This window comes from Prorops nasuta, unplaced genomic scaffold, assembly GCF_024137725.1.
Source record: "Prorops nasuta isolate Cenicafe-Biocafe unplaced genomic scaffold, Cenicafe_Pnas_1.2 PNAS00033, whole genome shotgun sequence".
NCBI classification, from domain to species: domain Eukaryota; kingdom Metazoa; phylum Arthropoda; class Insecta; order Hymenoptera; family Bethylidae; genus Prorops; species Prorops nasuta.
In genome coordinates, this window is record NW_027116830.1 from 443,872 (window position 1) to 470,244 (window position 26,373).

At 46.9% G+C, this 26,373-nt stretch overlaps 1 protein-coding gene across 5 annotated transcripts in view; it reads left to right on the forward strand.

The window, feature by feature from the left end:
• LOC136783406 (LIM domain transcription factor LMO4.2) overlaps nucleotides 1–26,373 on the forward strand; it is a 159,659-nt gene that overhangs the window by 83,190 nt on the left and 50,096 nt on the right. Inside the window, exon 1 of one of the 5 annotated variants that reach the window (XM_066743537.1) lies at nucleotides 10,044–11,078. The exons of 3 other annotated variants lie outside the window; for them this stretch is intronic. The gene's annotated coding sequence lies outside the window, so the exon portion shown is untranslated. Of the gene's footprint in view, nucleotides 1–10,043; nucleotides 11,079–26,373 lie in introns of those variants that run through there. One more of the 5 variants, XM_066743539.1, reaches the window with a different exon arrangement.

A 26,373-nucleotide genomic window follows, 5' to 3' on the forward strand; every position in this document is an offset into this window, starting at 1 on the left:
ATGTTGTGGCAAGATGCAACATTGCTTTCGTGGCAGATAAGGTTAGGTTGCGTATATGCAACGATATAAGGAGGCAAAGTGGCCGAACCGGCAACGTTGGATCGCTGTTGTTCGGCGTTTCTCTCACTCTCGCGTAGTTGAGGAGAAAAGGACACAGCGATCCACGCACACTCCTTCACGGGGGCGCCTGTATAGATAGGAGCGCACGGGCACGCACACGTGCACGGGCCAGTCGGAGCAAAGGAATCGTCCCTTATAATGTCCCTTGTCGCAGACCCCCTTCCACTTTCTCTTTCAGGTGCGTGGAATGCGTTCTTCAGACTCAACCTGATGCATCCCTGCACAGCCCAATCCAGCCGCACACACTACCAGCATCCTATTCACCTAACAATAGTCCACCTGCAACAATACATTTATCATATCGTCCCAAAAGCGTACGATAGACCACTCTTGCAATTGGACCTAGGCTCGGTCGGACGTTTTAATTCTATATCGATTATGTATATATATAGTAAATAATTGCTTGTTTCTTTGTCATTGAACGAAAGACAGACAGGTTTTAAATCGCACGCAAAACAAGTCCGTACGGCACGTGTCTTTATTCATTTGGCTAATGGTTCATTATAATGGCATTATTTCGTGATTTTTAATGATTCGAAGGCAAGAAAGGATTTATGGCGCATTAGGTTTCTGAAAATTCCCTATACCATTTGTCCCTTAACTAGCTTCATTTAGCATTTTTATTGCGGGGCAAAAGCAGCGCGCCAATTTATTTTCATGCAGCTATCGCGCCGTGTCGCAAAAGTTTGCTCAACCTTGTGTGCTGGCAATCATTATAAATATGCCAGTGTCCGACTGTTTCGATCTTTATCGTTGGGAACGGAGCTCTGCAATAGAATTCGAGACCTAGCCAGCCTTTTGTGTCCTAAACAAATGATTAATTAACAATTCAACGCGCTAACAATCCTTCGGAGCGTCCCTGGGAGACAAAGACTGCCAAACTTATCAGATCCGTTTATCAGTGCTAATTAAGAAAAAGCATGTAATCTTGCGACCTGCGGCGCATTGCACTCTAGTATTATACATATATATATATATAGTGGATTTATTTTTCAACAAAATAATAATACAGACAACTCCCTTGTGTATAAATATATATACACACATGAAAAACGAATCGAGTGATCAATGATAAGCTGCTCAAGTGTAATATGGAGTACGATGTACATAATAAGGTCAATCGTTCCAAGTATATATATATATATATATATATATATATCCTCGGTATAAGAGTAACGATCGAGGATTCGAGCAGCTATAACAGCTCCAATTAAGCAGCGAAAGAAACGGTCAGCTGTTAAAGTTTCGTTCGATAAGCGGCAAGGATAACGACTCGCATCGTTAAGTTTGATAAATATGTTTCGGAAGCATTTACATAAAGGGGACATTAAAGGTGAAAGTAAGGCTGATGTTAATGCTATTATTAATTAAGAGTAGAACGCGCGTGGAGGATATAATGCATGGGAAAAGGGGAGGGAGAGGCTCGGTTCATCGGATAGAGACACATGGGAGCTAGGGTCAAGCATATATAACAATCTCGGCATTGTTTTCAATGAAACATGTTGAGCGAGTAACGCGAGCCGGGAATGCCAAAGACGCGAAGTGTTTGGATTAAAAGGCCCTACGTGCCTGAAAAGAGTGACGGTCAGAATTCTTTAAATCTCGAGTGGCCAGTTGGCCGAAATCTTGGAATCTCGAGTGCACTCGTCACGAAGAGTTATCATGTGGGATGAAATAAGGACATGGGCCAAGTTTGATGAAACGATAGAGTGGAGGAGTCAAGTGTGGGGGAGGGGGGATACGAAAACATTCCTCGAGTTTCAAATCGAACCTCCTTCTCTAATGGCATCCCGCACGGATATCCCGCTGCCTGGAACACGGGTCCATCTACGCTGAGACTAAATTAAGGGTGGACCCTTCATTTTCCTAGGATATTAAATCATCGCTTCGGTGTCGCAGCGGGCTGCCCCACGTGGTCCCTCGAAAGCAGCACGACGCGTTCTCTCTCTCTCTCTCTCTCTCTCTCTCTCTTTCAGGTACCCAAAGAATCCATGAAACGGAATTAAATCGCATTCCTTCCACTCGAGCTTCCCAGCAGTTTAATGTCTTACCAATAAACCTGTAGTCGTTATCCGTCAATGCCTGCAGCGTTCCGGTAGATGTTATAGTATCGTTATTACTCGCGTTGAACCTAGAAACGATGAAAAGGGACAAGAAATTATTGAATATTTTCCTTCCAAGTATCCCCGCCCCCCACCCCCTCCTCTCCTCCCACAAGTCCCACGAACCGTTATTCCTCGTACACAATGATTTGAGAAATAGCTGTGGCATTCAATAAGCTTGGCTACAGTAACGAAGGGTAGGCAAAGGGGGGTAATGGCGGGGAATGGCGGAGAAAGAGACGTGGGAAGTGAAGGAAGGAACAATTAAAAGCCATTTGTACACAGACTAATTTGTGATCACAATTCACGTCGGCTTCGGAGCTTGAATGGATCTCCGGATGACGTATTAACTCATATTTGTCTACCGACAATGCTCGGCTAAACTCGACGCTGTTCAGGTGGTCGAGGCTTCATTTCGTTCCTCTGAATTACGTACGCGAGAGAGGGCAGGACTAATAGGGCCACTTTGCATTACAACAAAGTTGAAAAAACGTATTAGGAGGAAATTAGGAGCGGCCTGTGCGAATGAATGTCACGAAAAAATCATTCTCTCCTCTCCGACTGTATTCTTTCGCATTGGGCGAAAAAGGAACAAATGAAAGTGGAGGAAACGAGATATACGCGAAGAAATGTGTATTTTATGGCTATAGCTATACACAGCTCATTTCCGCATAATACATATTACACGTTGTTATACTCATGCCCTAATTAATTTCATTGCAAGACCTCTATTTACTTCTCGAATTACCTTCGTTGGGCAGAACGAACCGATCGATACTGCTTGTAGGCAGCCAACAAATAATAATGCATAGGTTATTATGTAAGAAAGTCAATTATCGAATGAATAATTAAATTCAATTTAATCAAGCAAATTGGAGCGTTTAATTAATCCTATCCTATCAGAAGCTTACCATAATTTATTTCGCCCAGTTAATTGGGTGGGTTTAAGTTAATAATAACTTTGATAAATTCCCCCAGCGGTCCAAAAAGGACACGATCATACGTCAGGATGTTTTTGCCAGGAACCTTCATTATTTTGTTCAAACTGCCCAGCTTATTGGCAGAAGGAAATCATTTTTATAGCGAGCTCCTTTCGCAGAAAGGATTCCGCCGAAACTATTTATAAGTTTGTGGCTGAAAAAAATTGCTTTCCCAGTAAGATGAAATCGCGTGATAAATTAGGGGGAGCGGGGGGGGGGGGGGATTTCGTCGAAAGCATCTCTCTCTCTCATTGGTTCGAGGTGCTGAAAAAGTATCGTGTTAAGTCAGGAGCATTAAAAATGTTAAAATTGCGCTATCATGGTAATTTTCCTTTACAAGGGGAGGAGGAGCTGGCCGAACGCGAGCTCGAAGCGCTAATTTCCAGTCGTGAGTTTTTGGGGTGTTGCGCGGAGGGAGGCGAGTGGGGGCAGTGGGGGATCATCATAATGCTAATAATAAAATTCATAATCATAATAATCACAAGAATGGCAGTGTAGACAAAACGGACAGGACGATTGATATCCGAGAGAGGAATGGGATATTGTGGTGATGCACACACGCGGGAGTGAGGGAAGGAGAGAGAGAGAGAGAGAGAGAGAGCGAGGGGGATTGGAAGGATGGATATTGGGCATAGGTGATCATGTCGGTACAGTTTCACATTCCTCGGTCTCCACGGGTGGTCCGTTTCTCGATTATCGTCGTCCCTGTCCATTCCGCCACGGTGCGCGATAGTTCTGTTCTGTTTCTTTATGATTGATCGTGCCATCTCCCGTTCCGCCATAATAAGAGCGTCGTCTTTAATATGGCCTGAGACACGGGCTAATTAGAAAATTAACTATGCATTTTTCAAATCTTGATAAAAAAGAACGCCGGTTCTCCTCGACTGGAGAAAAACAAGGAAAAAAGGGAAGGAACTTGCAGAAAAGCTCTGGGAAAGCTCCGGTTAAATATCACCGGCTGAATTATAGGAGATCGCGCATGAGTTATGGAACGATTTATAAAAGGCAAACGATTTAAATAGAAAATATCTTACGGCGTACACGTGTTTTTCTCTTCGGTGCATGCACATATACGCATATATTGCGTTGCAAAGCCCGGATCGGCAAGATCTGCGCTAAAAGCGCGTGTATCGTGCGCTGGAGGAACGCCTCGTGTAGGTATATGTATATATATATATATAAAAAAAGGAAGAAGAAAAAAATGGAGGACGCGAAGGTGGGACGCGGAGGTGGAGCAGGTGAACGTGGAGGAGGGGGTAGAAGAAAATGAAGAAGGAGGCAGGAGACCGTCAAATTGATCTTGCATATTAATAAGAACGGACGTTTGCGTTGTCGGATTTTTGCATAAATTTAAATCGGCTCCTCGCCGCGCACGACAAGAGCTGTAAATTTGAATAATCGCGAATAATTCCGAAGTTTTCTTCGTGTAAACGCTGTAACGAATTCAACGCCGTGCCGTGGCGAAACATGTAGAGAACGGTGGAGAGCGCGCGCTGCACGACGCAACGGCACTGCGCCGCCACCGAAAATAAATCAAAATAATATACATTTATGCCGCTCGCAATTCGGGCCGAAAGCTTCGATTAGAAAAAGTCGGAAAAGGAATTTTCCGCACGCACGGAAAGTAAACGATCTCTATTGAAAGTACCGTAACGAATAGTGCCAACGCCAGAATCTGCCTACACACACACATATATATATATATATATATAGAGAGAGAGAGAGAGAGATTTCAGAGAAAACTGAGTTTTAATGGAGGGTCGAGTGTGTGGCAGATATAGACCGAGTGAGTCGAGAGAGTGATTTATATATCAATGATGAATTTCAATCAGGCTTATTAAAGAAAATGGATGGTGGGGGGGGGGGGGGGGATATACGTAATGGTGAAAGAAGAATTAAGAAAAAGAAGAGGAGAGCGGGTTGAAATTGGGCACGAAGGGCTTCGGAGCGAGTCGGTTTGGACCTTTTGCGCTAGGGTTGCGCGCGGAAGGGGTTGAGGGATTCTGCGAGGGAGCTTGATGGCAGAGGTGGGTGGGTTGGGCTGGGAGGGGTGGAGGGGGGGGGGGGCGAGTTTACTGCACGCAAATGAAGAATTGTCAGCCAAATACAGTTGGAGGGTGGTGAGGGGTGTTGCCAGGGGATGAATGGGGCGTAATGCCGGGACTATCTTGATTGATGCCCCCTCCCCTTACCACCCTCTCAACTCTCTGCAATCCCTGGACCCAACCATCTACTCATCCACCCTAACACCCACCGACCGACCGACCGACAGACCGACAGACCGAACGATCGACCGATCCATTGGAATTTCCAGCTCGAATTTCCGTCCCAGGGAGAGGCTGCGTCGTCACTTCCGCTGCACAGACAAGCAGATTTGTCCTTACCTGTGCTATTCCTTCCTATCCCCCCTCCTCCCACTAACCCTCCACCCCCCACCCTCCACTCTCCCTTCTCCTACGTCAACAATACTGTTAAGGACCAACCTACGCAACCCACGCATCGGTACTTGAAAAACTTCCAACCAAATACCAAAACCACCAACTTTGTACTCTCTCTGCTATATATATATATATATATATATATATCATTAGTATACACAAACACACGCGCAACATCCTTTCGTTATATTTATGCGTTCCATCCAACGAAGCAACGATACCTGATACTTCAATGTTGATATCGAGCCCATATAGATGAAAATTAAAAATATTACATGAATGCTTTTATGTATATAGGTATAGATTGATCCTCCTCACAAAGAAACGGGGGGTGGTATTCGTAGATATATATATATATAAACAGTAGAGAACACGGCTCGACCATCGGTATATATATATATATATGTATAACAAAATGCAGTCCGCTATCTCTTTCACACTCGTTCCTAGAGCCTTTCGTACCTGTTTTTGTTTTTTTTTTGCTGTTTTATCCGCGAAACAACCCCTGGACGTATTTCTACAGCAGCATAGTTTCGTGGCTGTAATAGAGCCGGGATATAATAGCTTAGCGCGGCCAGTCGCTATATTACGCGTTGCATTACATGCATCATATTCCGGTTCGGCATTGTTATTCGTGTATTCGGATATGATTTTGCGTGCGAAATGACCGCAAAGCCCCCCTCCCCCTACCCATCCGCGGCTCTTAACGCCTCCCCCATCCGCGCCACACACACACGGGACGTCGCGCAGACAGTTTTACAATTTTCGTCCAATCTTTATTGTTTCGCGCTGTTATTACGATTATTGCTATGGCCCGTGCATAATACCGCCCGCTATCAAACCACGACAATCGCTCCCGCGTATAACGTACACTCTGCTGCTGGAAAAATGTCGAGATTCGAGGTAGCGATTGAAGATTCCACGATCGGTCTGTACGGATTAAAGAACCAAGTTGGTGTACAAAGGGAGGAGAGAATTCGGTGCAGATGTTTGTACTTTGAATTGCCAGTTCTATTCTATATATATATATATATATATATATATATATATATATATAGTATAAGGATCAGTGCAACGTGGCTTTTAAAGGAGTACAAGAGGAACGATCCTATATATATATATATATATAGATGCGTGATAAATGATTGTTTATTAGCATGAAAGATAGTTTGTTGGAGATGCAGAGGCTTGCGTCATAAAATGGTTTGAATCGTGTGGTAAATTGGTAGTTGGTGATTTATTATAGCCGCGACAATCTATGGCTACCCCCGTTATAAGCTCTGTACGTGCATAGATCTCGAAAGCTATGAGGCATTATAGTGTGCGCACTCTTCGAACGAGTGAAACGAACGAAGCGAACGTATATATAGCTAACTATCCATAGGCGAACACGCATTCAAATGTACAACTCGTATGTAGGTACTTGGTGGCTCAAGTACGCTTCGAGTATTCGCGCAACGTACGTTGGAAAAATATATTCGACGTGGTACGCGTATATAGCGAGCTTAGTCCCAGGTAATTGGCCCTCTTGATCGCGAGCCTCGTTCCTGGGACCATTTTTCAATATTCCTCGCTTCAGGGAGAGCCCACCAGTCAGCCAACCAACCAACCAGCCAACCAACCAATCCTCCTTGTTACCCCATTACAACACTCCTTTTCATTATATCGCCGTATTTTCACAAATCGTTTGCACGAATTTTTGGACAGCTCCACCATCTCCACTCGACGTTTAACGGCCTTTAACTGGTAAACTCGACGGAAGCAAGTAGGGGGGGGGGAACTAGCTACCATATAGCTACTGTATACGTATCAATGTGTACACACGTACACCGTTAGCTACCAACAAGGATTGTATACAAACTGCTCGATCCATTTCTACCTCTTATAGGAAAATTTTTCCACGCTCTATACCCTGCTTATGTATAAGTATATATGTGTTATTATAAGTATTTTAAGTCGTACTACTCGATAGTCTTTGGTGCCCTGCACTCCATCCTTCCTCCCTTCCTTCCTTCCTATACCATCGAGCCTCGCCTTGCTCGACCTTTTTTCCGCAAACTTCCGAAGATCATTACGAAGTTGTCGAGGAGGAGGAGACCGGTGAATCGTAAAATCACATCGTAAAGGTCGCAAAATACACGCACCTTACATGGTAGCGTCACGTGGGCGGGTGTCATGTCCGTGTAAAATGATTGCCACTAAAAATCAGAGGTTTCCGCGTAGAATTTATAACTGTCGTGGTTCTACTCATTCGCCAGTTGCCAGGCCAGCACAGTGAGAAATCCACAGGAACCAAATAAGCAGCCTCGAAGGAAAGGACCCAACAACAAGTTCGCGACCAACGCGTGGATATTTATATCCGTCCCAAAATCCTCCGCTATGGTGTGTATATGTATTTGTTCTTTTCTCTCTCTCTCTCTCTCTCTCTCTCTCTCCCCGTTGTCGATATTATTCCCCTTTCGACTACCTCGTCGCGACAACACGCGCCACTTTTTATCGGATTAGAGGAATAAGAGGAAATGGCACCCTGGTCATTCTTACCTTTTCTCTCGAGCTATTCTGATTTATCATGACAAGCGCGTCCTTCCCGATCGTCAGGTGGCTGTCGCAAAAACAATCCGCTCTAATTTCTCCCGAAAACCCCGAGGGAGCTTAATCACGACACGCCTTCTTCTTCTTCTTCCACTCGTACTTGGCCCATCTTCCCCGCTTCTTTTAACCTGAATCTCTCTCTCTCTCTCTCTCTCTCTCTCTCTCTCTTTCTCCGCTGGAAGAGGAACTCCATTGTTTCCGAAGCAGTTTTCGTCCAGGCCGAATACCGACGCTTCCTCCTACTACTACTTCAGGTGCCATAACTTTACTTTTTACGACAATGCGACCCCCGCAGTTTCCGCAAAATAAAAAAAGGGGGTGAAAGAGAGACGAAGGGCAGGGCTCAGCGTGGAAAATAAGTAAAAGAAAAGCTGCCGGAGGTGCAAGACCAGCTCCCTGGTAGAGCGCGTGCGCGCAATAACTGCTTAAAAACGAGAGAACCCTGGAGTAAAAAGGCCGAGGCTAATGAAAATAAGTAATTAGAGCGAGCAATCTCGCGGCACTCGAGGATCCAAGGCGGACTTCAATTACAACATAATATCATCCATATTCACCGTACTAGATGCAATTTAAAAATTCTTCCCATTCAAAATGAGCAACGAAAGAAAATAAAAAAAAGAGGCTGGAGGTGGGGACAGGAAAAAGAGAAGGAAAACACCAAGCTCTCTAATATATCTATATATATATATAGAGGGAGAGAGAGAGAGAGAGAGGAGAAAAGGATTCCTGCAGGAGATGCGTTGTTTAATATTTGAAATAATACCGATATAGGATAGACCGGAATAGAGAGTGGAGAAGAAGAAGTGGAGGATGGAACGTGAGAATGGATTATTCGAATTGGCCACGCGATAGAGAGAAAGAGAGGAGAGGAGACGAGACGTGGCAGCAGGACCACTCCGCATTGACATCGAGCTTTAATAAATGACCAATCATCCCGCGCGCTGTCAGGAGCGAAGAGGCACTCCACGGAGGATGGAAGGAAGGAAGAAGAGAGAGAGAGAGAAGTCGAAGAAGAGGGACGGCCGGAAAGTGGAGGGAGTAGTGAAATGGGCGGGCAGAGTATAATAAAAATAAGTAATTACTGCAAGTAATACCCCTACCACCGGCCGATAGTCGTTAAACTCGTTAGTTTAACGGGAATACCGTTGTCCTCCCTTTTGCTCGTCCGATGCCTTGCCTCTCTGCTCCTCCTCCCCCTCCACCCCACCCCCAAACCCACCTACGTGGCGCGAAACCCGCGAAACACCACGACCGTAACCGCGTGCTGCACACCGACACTCCAACTGCACATCCGTGAGTACTCGCGCGTGTGTGCGCGAGTCTCTGTCCATGTGCGCGTGTAGCCTTCTCCGTGCTTTGGTGGGCGACGCGACGCGACGCGACGCGCCTGGTGGGGAGGGGGTAGGAGGGGGAGAAGGAGGCCAACGGTACCAAACGAAACGAGGAGGAACGGGAACGGAATGAGTGGAATTGGAACGGTTGGAAGGGGAAAAGCTGAAGTGGTGGTGGTGGTGGAGGATGAGGAGCGCGAAGGGGAAGGTGGTCGCCGCCCCTCCTTCACTCACGCCCCTGACGTCCGTCTATCTGGTTTCCTCGTCCCTCCGCAACATCCGAGTTCACCTTCCTCCTCCACTCGAGATAGATAGATAGATAGACGAATATAAGGAGCGTGGGTGCGAGAGAGAGAGAGAGAGAGAGAGGGAGGGAGATAAGGGAGGGGGAGACTACCCCACCACCCCCCGGCTCCCACCTCGTCCCGCGTGCACCGCGCCACGGCTGCCCCACGGCAGGGTGGGGAGGAGGCTCCGACCGAGCCATTCGCTCGTCTACCTCCGTGCCGTGCAGTTCGCACTGTTCGCGGCTCGATTCTGGGCTCGTCGCGCGCGCGGTGTGTTTTCTCTCTCTCCACACATTCTCCACTCGCTCTCTCTCTCTCTCTCTCTCTCTCTCTCTCTCCCTCGTTCGTATCGTCGATCGAAGCAACGAGCGAAGCTTCTTTTTTTTTTCCTCCAAAATACTCTTCTCCCCCGTCCCCCCACCCCCCTGTCCCCCCTCCTAGCTCTTCATGCCTTCCGAGGAGCGAAAGAGGAGGCCAGCCAGCAGCTCGTCGACGACACGATGAATCGACCTGAAGGAGTGACAGTGCGCGAAAGTGAGTTTTTGCTCGAGCAGTGAGTTATTCCGAGAGGAAGTAAGCGGCGGCGAGGAGCTTGCAACAGTGCACATTGGCCAGGATTGTTCGAGCGGTGTGTCAGTGTGCTTCGGAGACGAACAGTCTCTGGGATCTCGTGTCAGATGGAAGGCGAGGACAACGGGACGCGTTGTTGCCTTCTTAACGCGAGAAGGCCGGAGGAGTTTGGAGTCGAGTCCTCTTCTTCCGCTTCGTCTGCCTCTGCCTCTGCCTCTTCGTCGTCGTCGTGCCAGTTCAGATCCCAGCGGTTGCAACTCTGCTTTGGCAAGAGCAGGCGTTTCGGCGCGGACCTTAGAATCAATAAAAGCCTGTCAGATACGTGAAGCATCGTCCCAACTATACTCGAAATAAGAAATGGGACTTGGATCCTATCGGGACACGCTTACGGACTCTTATATCCGTGCTCGCTCTCTCCCCACCCCCCGTATACCCTTCCGCCCCTCCAAGTGTCTCAACAGTGTTGTTCCTCCGCTTGTTCTTGTTGTGCCTGCTGCTACTGCTGCTGCTGCTGCTCTTCTTCTTCTTCGTCCTCGTCTTCTTCAGACGAGCGTTTATTAGGATTTAGCAGAAAGTGCGCAAATATTATCATTGATTTACACAATAACGGAGCCAAGGACTTTTGGCTCGATACAACCTACGCATGTCGTGGATCAAGGTAAGTCGCGAATGTCAATTGTACGCTATACGAGTTATTATTGCGATGGGGGGGGGGCAGAAGAAGAGGATTAAAGAGATTTTATTATCTCGGTCGACTCTCTATCTGATCGAACAATATCGCTCGATAAGGATTAAGAACGCGCCTTCAACGCGTTGCCCGATGCCGTTTATCTCTCGCGGTCTTCGCCTCCACACGAGTTACGCAGGGATTTCCAGAGTTTCCTCGTACGCCGTGCGCGCGAGGATCGCAGGAATGTCGCGGTGCAAAGACTGCGGAAAGACTGACAGAAGAGATTTTCGCGTTGGATCCCGGCTAGATCACGCAGGCGCAACCGTCGCCACGTGCTTCGACGCGGAGGAGGACGAGGACCATGGCAAGACGCGCGAGAGCACTTTTTTTTCTTGCTTTTTTTTCGGAATCCCTCGCGTCCAGCCGGAAGCCCATATATATATATATATATATATGCTCGCCCTCCCCTTCCTCCTCCCCCTTCCGCCTCTCGTCATTTTAGGCACTCGAATCTGCGTTGGCCCGAGGAATTCCGAGCTAAAATTCTGTCGGGCGACGAGAGTTAAACAAGTAGCCAGTTACGTGACTGCTGCTGGCCAAAGGCCAAAAGAGAGCGACCGGGATAGTATTTCTTTTCCGTGGCCATGGCAAAGTGGCCCCATCTTCCATTTCCACGTTTTCCCGAGCTTCTCTCGCTTTTCAACGAGTTTCCCTCCTTCCCGTCGCCAATTAGCCTAACCCTCGTATGCCCGATTCGATCCCGATGCCAGATACCGCAACCGCGCCACTGGTGCGTAATTAGTTTCTTATCGAGAACCCCGACGGTCACACGATTTTTTCAATGACGTGGCTCCGTGAAACGTCGTGCGACACGCGAGAGACTCGACCATCGATCCGACCGATACCTGCTTTTCCTTCTCTCTCTCTCGATCCACCTGGCCTCACGCAACGCGATTCGCCTCTCGTATATTCGTCGAAAACGCGATATATCCTCCAGATCCCCCTCCGACTTGCCAATTGTATTTCTACACCCCCCGTCTCTATCTCGTTACTCTCATAATTTCTCCCGTATGGTAATGCAATTATTACCGCGATGAAAAGCCATGTGCCAAAAGTTCATTCTGGCCGAGGCAGCCGCAATAAAAAGTGGATACAAGTAAAATAGTAAATAAGGATGTAGAGGGGCGGTGGTTGTAATAGTCTTAAGGGCTGCTTTTTATTGCTGGTTTTTATTAGCCGAATAGGTGCATCTTGCTCCCTTTCCGAGCACTCTTTGCCCCTCTCCTCTCTCGTTCCTTCACCACCACCACCACCCCATCCTCTCCCCCTTCTACCCCACTCCAAGTGCGCCCGGCGTACTGGCGCTTCGTGGAGAATGGGTTGGGGAGGAGTTGATTAAAACTAACGTCGCACCAAGAATTACCCCGCGAGATTGAAAATTAAATTAATACACAAAACCTTGGCCCAACGGGGCTAATTAGTTATATGGCGTTAATTAAAAGTTAAGTACACCTCAGCGTCCAGTCTGAGCTCGTATAACACTCGACTGTTAGATTCTTATAGCTCGTCGATAATAGAAGATACAAGTCGCTGTTTCTGATAAACGAGAGAAGAAAACCCATTATTCTCCTTCCATGTTCAATCGCCAATCTCATCCTTATTTCCTTCGTTAAACTTTGCTCCGGCACAAAAAATCCTCTTTCTCCTGGTTAGGACTTTTGCAAGGCATTTCCCTGCACGATTGTTAAACGTATATATATATATAGAGAGAGAGAGAGAGAGAGAGAGAGAGAGAGAGAGAGAGATGAAGCAAAGTAAAGAAAAGTAGGTATTTTGAAAATGGAAGAAGAGACAAGTGTGCGCATTGTCGTCGAGTAATAAGATAATTTGGAATCGGTGAGGCGATCTAACCGGGGCTAGTGCGCAGCTTGCTGCTTTCGGACTTGGTTCGTTATTATACTCTGTCGAGCGACTTGGTGCATTAGCTTGAATACATCCATGAATATTATCCCGTACTTTGGTGGCCAGGTTAAGGGAGAGAGGGTAGGGGATTCAGAGACGCGGAGGGAAGACCGCCGAGGGGTCGGCCAGTATATAAGGTATAAGGTAGTCCATTAGCGTTAATATTATAAACGTTAGCTGCCCTCTGGCCATCCCCGTAATATACTCACGTGCGCTTGCGCCTGTGTGTGTGCGTGTGCCTCCTTCACCCTCGCTCCCTTCCCCTCCCGGCTCTTTCGCCAATTCCACTCACTCACATCAGTCCGCCGCGCGCGCCTTCTCCCTTCCTCCCGCACTCGCACACTCCCCTTCTATCGAGCATACACACACAGGAAACGGCTCTTACTTAGGTGTTCTGTTACCATACATTATCCCAAGCCCCGTATACTCTCCATGCTCTCTACAGGGTGACCGGATTGAGATTCAACATCTACTTTTCTGCCTCGTAAGCCCATCCGATCAGGTCCGATGTCCTCTTCGACTTTGCTCGTTATACTGTATTTTATGTATCGTATTACCCCCCCCCCCCCCCCCTCCTCTTCCTCCGTATCCTTTTCAAGCTCTGACTCTCCCACCCCGTACATAATACACCGAAGCCATAGTATACTTATTGCGTTAAGCCTCATTGCTTATGCATTTTCCCATTACAGACCTAATACTTATCGAGCTAATCGTCTATCTTGCCTATATCCACTTATTTGCTTGTTTGTCCTTCGCTCGCTTTAACTCGACAAACGCGCCTCTTCTCCTTGCCAGGATTATTCAAAACTCGATCGTCGAGCAACATTAATCTTACTCCAAAATGTGTGCGATAGATTTATAGGATTATAATGTGTATATATATATATATATATATGTAGCTTTGATACACAGTGTCTCTCAGCTGCTTTACGAGCAAACCATTTGCTTCTGTTATCGCCAACAGCTTATTATTACCGCATTCCATACTCTTTTTGGTTGGTCAGAGCCGTTAAATTATACTATGAATACTGTATCTGGCCTGTCTCTCGCTGCCTCTTTAAGTTTTACTGCGCTAGCCATAACGCGCCCTGTCTCTTCAAAGACGCTATTAAAACGGAGTTATAAATATTTACCGCTAAGCAAAGACGTTTAGATAACACGACGTAATTAGTCTCACGAGTAGCCTCGATGTCGAGCGCGATCGCAAACGCCAGCAGCGCCCTGCGACGTTCCTCACCGAGCCGCCACCTTTCGAGATATTACCGAAAACCATAACTTTCCCCCCCCCCCCCCCCCCCCCTATTATATTCCGTTGCTGTGCTGCTGCTGCTTCACTCGAATTATCGACAACTCCTCCCTGCCATTTAGTTTGTTTCTAGGCGCGCGGTAATAGTGGCCGGTGCACGCTGAAAGAGCTCGCGGCTAATGGTACTTTGCGTGGCTTCGAACCTTCGTTAAACGTACGGTGCATTTTTTCTTTTAATCGCCTCGAAAAATGCCCATACATCGCCGATGTCTGCTAATTGAAGCTAATGACGCGAGTAATGCGTGCAAAGTTTGTCGAGCGGCGTTATGTACGCGAGGGGGATAGAGGGGGGGGGGGGAGGGATGTGGTGGCGGAGAAGAACAAAATAAATAGAAATCAGTCGTCGAACTAAAATCGATAGGGAACATTGTATTCCATTAGCAGTTGGGGGTTTTTGAGCGGGAGGAGGGGGAGAGGGCTGTGGGGAATGGTTGGAGAGAGGAAAGAGCAAATCGATGGAATGGATTCGACATGGATTTCAATTCGATTGGCGAGAGGAAACGTGTAAAATTCTTCGACGTCCTCTGACGTCTGCTTAATTAATTACTATCCGTGGTTTTAATTAGCTGGCATCACCCTTTTCCCCCTCTTCCCCTCGTACGGGAAAACCATGAGGCATGGCGGATTACCAGTGTGTCCCGGTACCCCGACGCCGAAGCCGACGCCGAAGCCGACGCCGACGCCCCCAACCCAACGTCCAATTTCTGCTAATCTCCACTCATCCACGTCTCAACGCCCGGGCTCCTACGCCTTCCAATTGATTTTTATCAATTTCCCCTTGCAAACCACGGCGACAGCACCGCACGTACACATAGAAATAAAAATAAAATTAATACACGCACACTTTTGCATCTGATTCTATCGCAGCAACGATAAAACTTTTGACACATTTTCATATTGTAATTCGACGGATAATAAATTTGTCGCTGAGGCTATTAATTCGGATAAGTCTGCTGTAACGTTTGATCGAGAAATTGTCTCGTCTCGACAGATTTTTGCTCGACCGTTGCATAACAATAAAATAAAGATGGAGGATGGACGCTTGATCAGACAAATTTCCGCGGAGAAATCTGAATTTCCCGAAGAAAATGAGATTTTTCCTGAAACTGCAAAGCTTTGCATCGTCATTTAGCATTGTGTCACTCGATGGATGAAAAATGACACCTTGGTCGAGACGCGGTTAAGGGCTATTAATCATTCGCGCCAATTACGTCGAGGTATTCCACGAAATTCAATTACACGAATCGCGGGGATAATGTAAACAAGGAGATTGGCGAGGTAGGAGCGAGAGAGCGAGTATGTATATAAGATGAAAGAGAGGCGGCGTGGCGAGGCGGGGTTGGGGGGGGGGGGGGAGGGAAGGGAGCAAAAGGGACATGAAAGAGAGACGGTCGAGAGCGGAGGGCAGCGGCCAGGGTACCTCGCGCGACCAGTTTTAAACTGGAGTATATAACTGTATAGGTTTGCTGGCTTTGTATGTGGAGGTCTCTCGTATATAGAGAGTACGTGCAAAAAGTCGAGAGTCGTTATCGAAAGGGGCAAAAGGGATAGGCAATAGCGACAATGTCTTCATTGGCGATTAACACTGGCGAGGCCCGCTGTTTTTGTCTGACCTATATTGCTCGCGGCCATTTGAAACGCGAGAAGCCGCACAGGCCTCTCTCGACTCTGTTTACAACCGAGGAGAATCGCGTGGACCTGGCCCAATTGGCCCAAATGATCCTGCTTTTCATCCTCCTTCGCCAACCTCATCCCTTGAGAGTCGAGACCGCGATCCTTTTATCCTTCTCTATATTCTACATCGATATATCATTATTCGTGTTTCGCACACGTTGCTCCTCTGACTTTACGAATTATACTCAGGAGAATCTATATATATATATATATATATAAATCTGTAATTGAATTTGGATTTTTCTTAATAATTATTTAGCGAGTGTTTGCATCAACGTCAACCGTACGTATATACACGGTTCTCCCGTATTATCGTAGAAGAGACTATGCGCCTCCTTGGTATTATTGCTGCTGCCAACGGCTCTTGGGATTGCTATCTTGTTGACTTTGCTTACTGTGGAGTATATGTATTATATCGACGTGTACACCCCCCCCCCCTCCCTCTGTTCCCTTTCGTTTCTTCCTCCTCTCTCTCTCTCTCTCTCTCTCTTCTCTATCTATCTATCCATCTACACAACCATCTATCCATCTCCTCCTTTTCGTCTTACTCGATATAAGTAACGAGTATATTTACTCAGGTAAATACGAGCGAATACAGGTGTACCACAGGCACGGACGCTCGATGAAACACCTGAGGCTGTAATTATTTCGGGACGAGTCCAGACGTGGGGGGCCTCCTTTCCTCCCTCTCCCGACAAAATTTCATCCTACGCGATTTAACTGTGAGGTACGTAGCACGGAAAGTCTGCTGGTACACGATTGATCATTTTTATGAGAATAAGAGTCTATATATGTGTGCGAGTGTGTCTTCCTCCTTATCCCTCAAATTTGCCATCCTTTCTTTCCACTCCTTTCCTTTCCTTTCCTTTACTTTGGTTTGCCAGCTCTAACCTTGAACTTCTCGTTACCGTCTCACGCTTGAGGGCGCAGTACCGGCTCCGTCCCCGTCCTTCCCCCCCCCCCCCCCTCCCGTCCCTCTCTCAACTTTAAGAGAACCCCGAGGAATATTATTATGAAAGACCCGTGGGGAATTGTTCGCGGAACGAGCGATATGGATGGCATAAAAATTGTCTAACTAGCCGCTTCGTTGAAAAACCTCTGGGCGCTGATCGGTAAGAGGAACTCCCGACGATTCGCGGAGACTTTTAACCCGAATGCCAATGCTTTCCGAGCAAATCGATTGGCTAAAAGTGTCCCGCGTGTCGTAAGAATTCTTGCTTTTACTGCTATATCTGAAAATCGATTGGCTCGAGCTCCAGACCAAAATACTTTCGGTCTGGAGTGTATAGAGGAGGGGGGTGTAGAGAAAGCGAATACATACACATACGCATATATATAGTACAGGTAAATGACATAATAACACAGGGCTATAATATTTGCCTTGAGACGATGCTACGAGCTATGGGGCAAAAATTTAATTAGCAAAAGCTCGAAAATTAATAGCTTGCCCCGTCTTATTGTGTTCTTTCTCTCTCTCTCCAACTCTTGTGTCTCCCTCCCTCCCCCTTCGTTTCACTCACTCGAGCTCCTCACGTGCCTGGGAGCATTACGGGGGACACGCACCGTCTATATATACGGGGAATGTAATATTCACAACAGCCTATATCCGAGCTAACAGTCAGGGTGCCCACCTCTCTCCGCGTCCCTAGTTTCAACTCTCTACGCTAGCTAGCTCCAGTGTGCCGGCTTGTACCTCCACCTCCACCTTACTTGCACGCAAACACGCGCACGCATTCACCTTCGCTCTCTCCTCTTGCATTTAACAGTGGTCTACGGATCCCTTCGCCTTCCATGTGTGCGTTGTGTTTAGCCTCGAGTAACCGGCCACTCTCTTCGTAGTGGTGTATTGTTAGTCTCTCTCTCTCTCTCTCGTGCTCCGCTAAAGTTTCGGATGTAGCGTAACCGTAGCTAACTATACCACTCCACCTCTCTCAGTCATCCCCCCTCCTCACCTCTCTCTCTCTCTCTCTCTCACTGTACTATATATAAGCACACGTATATAGTATACATATATATAAACGCTATACACCATACATACGTGCCATTTAGTCCAAAGTAAGTGGTAACTATCTTTGTACTAGTGTATTGTTAGCGAGTTTTCGTGGTACAAGAGTTTAGGCTGTAACGTGGAAAGTGTGTCCGTAAATGTGTAGGAGAGTTGATCTCGTGTAATGGAAAAGCTTCGCAAGAGTCTCGCTAATTGTAAGACCATGTACCACACGTATATATATATATATATATATATATATATATATATGTATATTGATTAATTACGATTTAATTTAAGATGGACGTGCGCAGTAGGCGTGGGTTTAGGCGCATTGTAAGATTTGGTTATGGTAGTGGCGAAGGCCGGCAAGAGAATCTGGTAGTCCTGCGCTCCGATCCTGGAACGAGTCCTGTTGGCGCAACGGCATGGCAGCAAAGGGGCGCAATATGACATTATTAATTGCTGCACAATGCTGTACGCCAAGTACGAACCACGATCCTCCCACCCCATCCTCCTCCTTTCTCCACCCGCCCCCCCCCCCCCCTCAAACCCTACCTCCACCAATCGGCGCATCCGGCCCGGCTACGCCGGAAATTTCATTAAGTGGATTCTTATACGCGCGGTTTGCAAATTAACGATGTAACCGGGCCCGAGGATGATATTAGTTCACGTGGTCTCGCCACATTCGAATTTTCTGCTTTCTCCCTGAATTTCTGCGTTACGACCTTCGTACTTCCCCCCCCCCCCTCCACCCCACTGCCTCCCGCCACCCTCTTCCCACCACTTACCAAACAATGTTGCTATACCTTCTTCCAAAAATTCACCTCTCTCGCCTCGTCCTATACACGAGCATCAACTCGTCGTATACAATCAGCAGCCACGAGAATTGTCGAGCTTCCAAACGGGCGGCGTTTCTTCCAGCAAAGAAATTCCTCGCACAATGGAGTATAACGAGGAAAATTGTAGGTGCTGGGAAATGTGTTGGGTAGTGGTGGTGAGACGTGTTGGAATCGCGTTTGGCGGAAAGAAGGTGAGAGGATACCGTGGTGGAGGGGTGGAGGGGGGGGGGGAGGGTGGAATGTATGGCAGCGTGTATATTTTTCTTCATTACGGCTCGTCAGCAAAGGGGTGAGTTAGTTAACGGATGACGAGGTAGAGAGAAGGCGGGGGGGGGGGGGGGGACGCAAGCCTGCGATGGTGGGGGTTGGATGAGGAACGTTGGATCGAAAGCTCGGCAGAGAGAAGCGAGAGGGTGAAAGGGAGGGTTCGTGGTGCAAGAGAAAAGTTGAAGGTAACCGACACCCTTTCGCAAAAAGTAATTGGTTAATGCCCCGGAAATGAGTTTAGTTCCCTTTTGCTCGGGTAACGCGCTGCTCCTTTTTCGGCATCGTCTACTCTTTTTCCCTCTCCACCACTGGCTTTCCTCTAACCCCTTCTTCTTCATTTTCTTTTTTACACGCGCGCGTGCCATGAGCGTGCGCGCGGCTCGCCTCTCTCTCTCTCTCTCTCTCTTCAACCACTCTTTCCACTTTTTGCGTCTCTATTCATTTTCATTCCTCAAATTCGCAAATATCCTGCAGATATAAATATACATACATATGCATATACGTTCCCTAGCCCTGCCAAGGTTAGCACACTCCTTCCTCCCGCACCTAACCTTACCCATGCCCAAACGCCTATTTACCTACATCCCTTGATTTCCGTTTTTACTCGTCATTATAACTGGCTACAGCCTTTCCAAGATCGAAAGCTGTTCTGCTCTGTTTTTCTGCGAGGTCTTTCTCAGCTTCCTTTTTGCCCGTCGACTTCTGTTTTTCTCTCACCGGATCCTCCAAGCTCTCCTCTTCGCTGTTTTTCTGCTCCCCCTTCCACTTCCTTTTCCTTTCGTACTCTTCTTCCCGTTACCATCGGTCCTCCTCATTTTCGTGCTCGCTGTTTTTATAGCAGCTGGAGGGCTCCGCAGTCACTCTTTGTGCCACATTGTGCGTGCCTTTGAAGCCCCATTATCCGTGTGTAAAAGTATCATTACGTGCCGCGACATGCTCCAGCAGCATGGCGAGGGAAGAGTGGGGGGAGGGTGCTTGCACTGGCTTTGATACAAAAGTGCTGGAAGAGGGGGAGGGGGATGAGGTAAGCGGGGGTGGGAGCTATGGGCAGATAAACGGGCACATGGATGCCCAGTGAAATGATATGTGCCAGCTCGAGCTGCTGGAAGATTGATCGGTCGCATCAGGAAGAGAGAAAGACTGGAGAGTGAAGGAGAGAGGGTTGAGAGAGGGGGAGGGGGGAGCTTTAAATTAATGCTCGGATATCCCAGCACCGATACGTCAGAGACTCATCCCTCCCCCAAATCCTACATCTACAATAATCTCGTGCCTCAGCCATTCGGAAAACTATAATAAAACTCAATCTCAACTTCCGGATTGTTTCACGCTCGTCCTTTAAGCGCCCGTAAAATCTACCCTACGTACACACGCACACACACTCACACACGTACACGCGAGACACCAACGTTTCATTTTAATTCCTACACCCCCTCTTTACCACCCCGCGTCTCGCCTCTCGGCTCCAGCCAACTTGGCCAAAGAATTTTCAGCCTAACGATATGTGCGGATATTTCGTGTTTCATTAGTCCAACTGATAAATTAGGCCCTCGAGTTAATTGATGGGATTATTCTTCGCTCGTGTATGTATATATGCTATACGTGTGTTATATATCTGATTAATAAAGTAAATAAGGATGGGAGATAAGGGCAAGAGCGAGGAGGAGATTGGAGGATGTAGGGAGTAAATTAATGAAGGTTGTTCGACAAGAGTGATGTCCCCCATCGCCAGTATTTCTTCGTATGCGAGGAGGCTAGAGGCATTAATGAAATCGCGGGGGCAGCTTGACATTAGCGTAACACGCGCTCATTACGAAGACTGGTGCTTACACGCTCGCGTGGCAGCTGCTAAATATGACGAATCACACTCGCCGTTATGTTTCCTAATCAACGTGTCCCGCGTCGTCCACCTCCCGTCGTGCGACATCCTCGACAACGCTCCTCTTCCTCCTATCGTCTCTCTGAATATCAGAAAATCACGCAAATTTCCAATTTTTTTCTCCAAATGGACACGTACACACCCATGCGAAACTCTTGACTAGTAACCCGATGTTGCTGTTGTATTACATTTCCCAAGGCGAGGCAATAGATGCAATATTTAAATTTCTGATCGTTCGCTTGCGTCATTTGCAACGCGAGGAGAGGACCTCGAAGAGCAAAGTTCCGTTGCAGTGTGCGAGAAAAAATAAAATGGCACGTATTGTACTTGTAAACATTCGATCGTACCGAAGGATAATTTCCAAGGGTGCATGGTAAAGGCGGAGGGGGAGGGGGGGGGGGATAGAAAAGGACAATTAAGACCGAGTGTAATATACCCATGAGTCAATATACTAATAAGTGTTGGAAGGTGCTCTTGAAACGGGAGATAAATCAAGTTAATGCAGGATGCGGAGTAAGAAATGTCTGACTGGAACGAAGGGAGAATTTCATTTGTAGGATAAATAAAAAATTCAACTGTTAATAAGCTGGATGCTTGCGAAGACGAGGTAGGAAGCCAGCCGGACACGTACATGTGTTCACACGCATTAGCAGAGAGCGCGCGTAATTTCGTTTACGCCGGAAGTAGCCGGTAAATCAGCGACTTAATGAATTCAGCCGAGGTCCGGGACTTTCCAGTCCCAGACGAGGGCCGCATTCGGAAGGGCAAAGGTCTAATTTCTGGACCAACACACGCGTAAACAACCATACGTTAAGGCCTGCATGATTATGCACGCTAATGACGTAAATGGCTCGCTCGCTTTCACGTGACGCGTATCTTGCATACTACGCGGACTCTCTCAAACTTGAATTCATTGTGAAAATTCATACAGCGAGTCTCACTCGTTACTCACTGTGGGAAAATTCTGCCCAATGGTAGAAAGCTCTTAAACTGCGCCTATATTATTAGTTGATGGATCATTCACTCTCGACCTAAATTAATGCAAGAAACGCTATATATATATACATATACGTATGTAATAATAATGGAGGAAAAATAGGAACTATAAGAGTTTAATCCGTATATGCTGAAAAATGTCGAGTATACATATATATATATATATATATATATATATATATAGCTTGGAATTCTTTGATAAAAGAGGATATTGGCTGTAATTATATATATATATATATAAATTAAGAGTATGGTACAGACGAGTCTCTTCTGGATTCACGAGAGTCTTTTACAGGAGCTTTCATCACAGGAGTGTTCCTTTGCTTTCCTTCACTCCACCCCCCCCCCCCCCTTTACCCCCGTTCCAAGCTCTTCTCCTGCTCATTGCCCACTTCCCACCACTTTCTGGTTCCGCTTCACGATTTCAGGACGAGGCTGAGGGGGATCTCTAGATCTCCAGCCATGTAAACCGGTTGGTCTGGTCCCCTCCTCCTCTGCATCTCTCCATGACGCTGCCTCCCCGAGAACCTGCCAGAGGGACCCTTTTGGGCCCGATCCTCGCCGCAGACTCACCCGCCATTATACGCGTATTTATTCGAATATCAGCGAGAATATCCGCCCAAATTCATTCCTCGTATTAACGAGGACCGATTTATTTCACGCAATACCCCGCACCCCCCCCCTCCCCTCCCCCGTCTTTCCGGAGCAGCGGAGCCGTTATACCTCGGCCACTTGCGCTCGCTCGCGCGATCTCCTCATACGTGAAACTTAATGAGCGTAGAGCGTTGCCCAAAAGGATTTTTAATTAATTCCAGCCGAGGCAAAGTATCATAATACTCGGTCATTTCTACAAATCATTATCATCGGAGACTTGTTAGGGGGGGGGGGGGGAAATGGTCCGCTGAAAATTTCCCATAATCCTTATTTAGCTTTTTCAATGCTCCTCTCCTCCTCGGAGAACACGAGGCTTTTTTTCCCCGGCACCTAATTAACTTTATTTATCTTACGGTAGAAGGGCTCAAAGTTCGCCATTAACCGCAACGACATTAATCCAGTTACACTAAATTTCCCGATAGGATCTTAAGACTTTTGTATTGGATTTACACGGGCAACCGGGATTCTTTGTATTTCGTTAGCCGTTTGAGAGGCGGCGGCTCTCGGACGACCTCGCGCGCGCGCGTGCGTTTCTTCCATTAAATTAGATTCTTAAAGCTGTTGTTGTGGTGGTTCGTATCGGGCTGCGCCCTCTCTCTAGATGGCGCTGTGCCGAGGTATTCGAATCTCATTAAGTAATTAATTTATGACCGCGACAATATAGTGGAGCGCAAATGCTATAGCGCTCTCGGGTAGTGGAGCTATATAAGCAGAGTTGAAGGAGGGGGGAGGGGGGGGGGGGGGTCCGTAGCGAGTGCAGACGACGCGGAGACCAAGGTGGATGTTGAAGGGGGGGGAGGGGGGAGGGTGAGAGAAGAGGACGGCGGCGATTACGCGGGGTACTGGCGGAGAATGAAAAGAGTGCGAGTTTGTCGGGACAATGGGTGACTTTGGTATTCCCCGAAAGAGAGACCGTAGCTAACGGCCATTGCACAAAGGGGCTGCAGCTCTTAAAAGGTGTTGTTAAAACCTCCCTCCGCCATGTAAGACACTCTGTGTGCGTCGCGTCGGCCCGTTTAATTAAAGCCATAAATCAATGTCAATTAGCAGGCGCTCTCCCTGGATCCTCGGTAATTAATTATAATTAACAATTAATAATAAATTAATTAGTCACGTTGGAGAAACTTTTACCAGTCATCGGACTTTCTCGACGGCTCCACTACCTGGTGGATCTCCGCTGCGCCAAAGCGCCACTACCCTACTGACGATAAACAAAAGCAGCTATGTTTCCCCTCCTGCCTCCTCTCATCCCTCGCAAACTCTTCCAAACTAATTTCTAAAATCAGCCAGACTCTCTCTCTCTCTCTTCCGTTGTTATTTATCTAGGATGACAGTCGCGGGGAGGCTGGATATTAATTCGATAAGTTTGTCGAAGCTCTCTATTGCTTGATTAAATGAAAAAAATGTTAATGGAAGGCTTTGTTGGTAAGCTGGTGCGAGGGTGGAATCTTTACAAACTTGCAGCTAGGAGAGTGCTATAGCGAGAGAGAGAGAGAGAGAGAGAGTAGCAGTGGAAATGGAGCTTTTATACAAAAGTACTCCATATCACTTTATTTAAGATTTACCCTCTCGCTTGCCTCTTTCCATCCTCAACAAGACTCGTCCATTTCGTTTTCCTCTCCCCCTACTTTACTCCCATCCACTTCTTCTATCCTCTAGTTTCGATCCCCCCCTACCCTCCCACAACTATCCCACTGTATCAATATCCCTCCTCTCCTCCTCTTCTTCTTTTCCTCCTCCGTGCCTCCTTCAACGAACCCCACCGCCTTTATTTCGTTCATTTCACTCCTACTTCACCTAGGACAATATATATATATATATATATACAATAATTCGTATTCCTCCAGATCCTATTTCCAAGAAATACCTCTTCGAATTCTTATTTCAATGAAAATTCCACGTTAAACACACGTGCGAAATAAACAAAATCCCCGTTTCACCCACTTCTCAACGCGAGAGGAAAATAATTTGCAAAACCGATTCGACCAACTTGATTACCCGATGAGGATCGCGTCCGTCGCGTCTCTTCGATTCTTCGAGCTAATCGGTTTCACGGAGATCATTCAAGTTGTCACAGTACTGGAATAAAGTGGCTCTCGAGGACGTTAGAAATGAAATAATGAATCAATCGTGTGGAAAATAGGATGAATCGTGTAATATGAACGCAGTTGATTAGTGACGTTAATTACAAGCACCGGCCATCAGCCAACTGGCACCGTTATTAGAGAAAAGCTCGTTAAGCTCCGATTGGATTCGTTTCCCATAATATAGCGTCTCGTACCTTTTCATTCTCTCCTCTCTGCCATTTCAGTAGTCCGATGTGTTCGTTTTTCTTTTTTTTTTTTTTTTGTCAAACCTGCCGCAGCGAGTCGCTAAGTAATTGATATTGGTAGGCAGTACGCGCGTACGGATTCAGCACAGTTTAATTGAGAAGAAACAACGAGTGGTTAGGCTAGGGCTGGAGTGGGGAAAGTGTGGAAGAGGAGAGGGGAGGGGGGAGGGGTAGAGATTGCGGAACGAAAAATACAGGGAAGCCCCGCGCGTATCGGATTCGCCAGGATTACCACCTATATAAATACAGAGAACAAAGTCACGATCGCACTAATTGAAATAACTCCGCTTGTCAAATTATTTCTTCGTCGTTTCGAAAATAACATGCCCCTCGTAAACCTCGACGGTTTCGGAGAAAACCGCGCGAAAGGGGTAAAACGCTCGACATTTTTACCTCCACTCGTATAATTAAGAATAATTTGGATGAAAGATGCGAAAAGCTTGATTGACAAAAAGAGGAAGATTGTTTATATATGAAAAGGATCGAATGCTAGGAGGAGCAGAGCAATGAATTACCGATTATCGATCGATGGGCAGGACTTTCCCTTGGCAATGAAAAGGGACAATTTTGCGGGCCTTGAAATTCACAATGTACCCGTGAGCGACACGAATCCGTGGAATCGGTTTTCGGAGCAGGATATGCTCTAAATGGAAGCTTCGTTTTAATTAGCAGTAAACAGCCTCCATTAAGCCCGAAGCAGTAAATCACCTACGCTTATCCGGTCTGTCCCTCCCTGCTCCACCCTCCGCTCTCCCATTCTCTGCAACCATCCCATCTCTTCCCTTTTCCACCGGGGGAAAAGATCGGTGGGAAGGGGTAAGAGAAAAGTAACTAACTAAGCTAGGAAAATGCCGCCTTGTTACATTTCAATTTAAACGACGCGTTATTACTTCAGGCCCGTAAATTATTTCACCGTTGTAAAAGGGACAACGACAAATCAATGGTAATTGCGTAAATAAAGCAAATTCCGCATTTATCGATAATGGACACGAAAATTTGGAGAATATCGGTAATGACGAGTGGTGGATTGTTTGGCAATCCGTAAGAATAGAAATTGTTGAGAAGAGAAGGAGAAAATATTTTGTCGATATTGACGTCAGTTTGAAGGAGTGCAAGGAAGAAAAGAAGTTCTCCACGATCCGCTGGAGAAATATAGCTGGCGTGAAATCCTTTGTAAGGTCGGTCCCAATGAGGCAACAAACGGACCTTTGTGCGTTAAAGAGCTGGGGGAGGGGGCTTCGAAGACCACACTCGAGAATTGGAAACGTTCCTTTTGCCAAATTAAACTTATTGTTTGTTTAGTTTCAACGCATTCTCTCTCTCTCTCTCTCTCTAAATTATTAAAGACGAAAGCTTGTTTATCGAGACCACAACCGAATGTCACTAT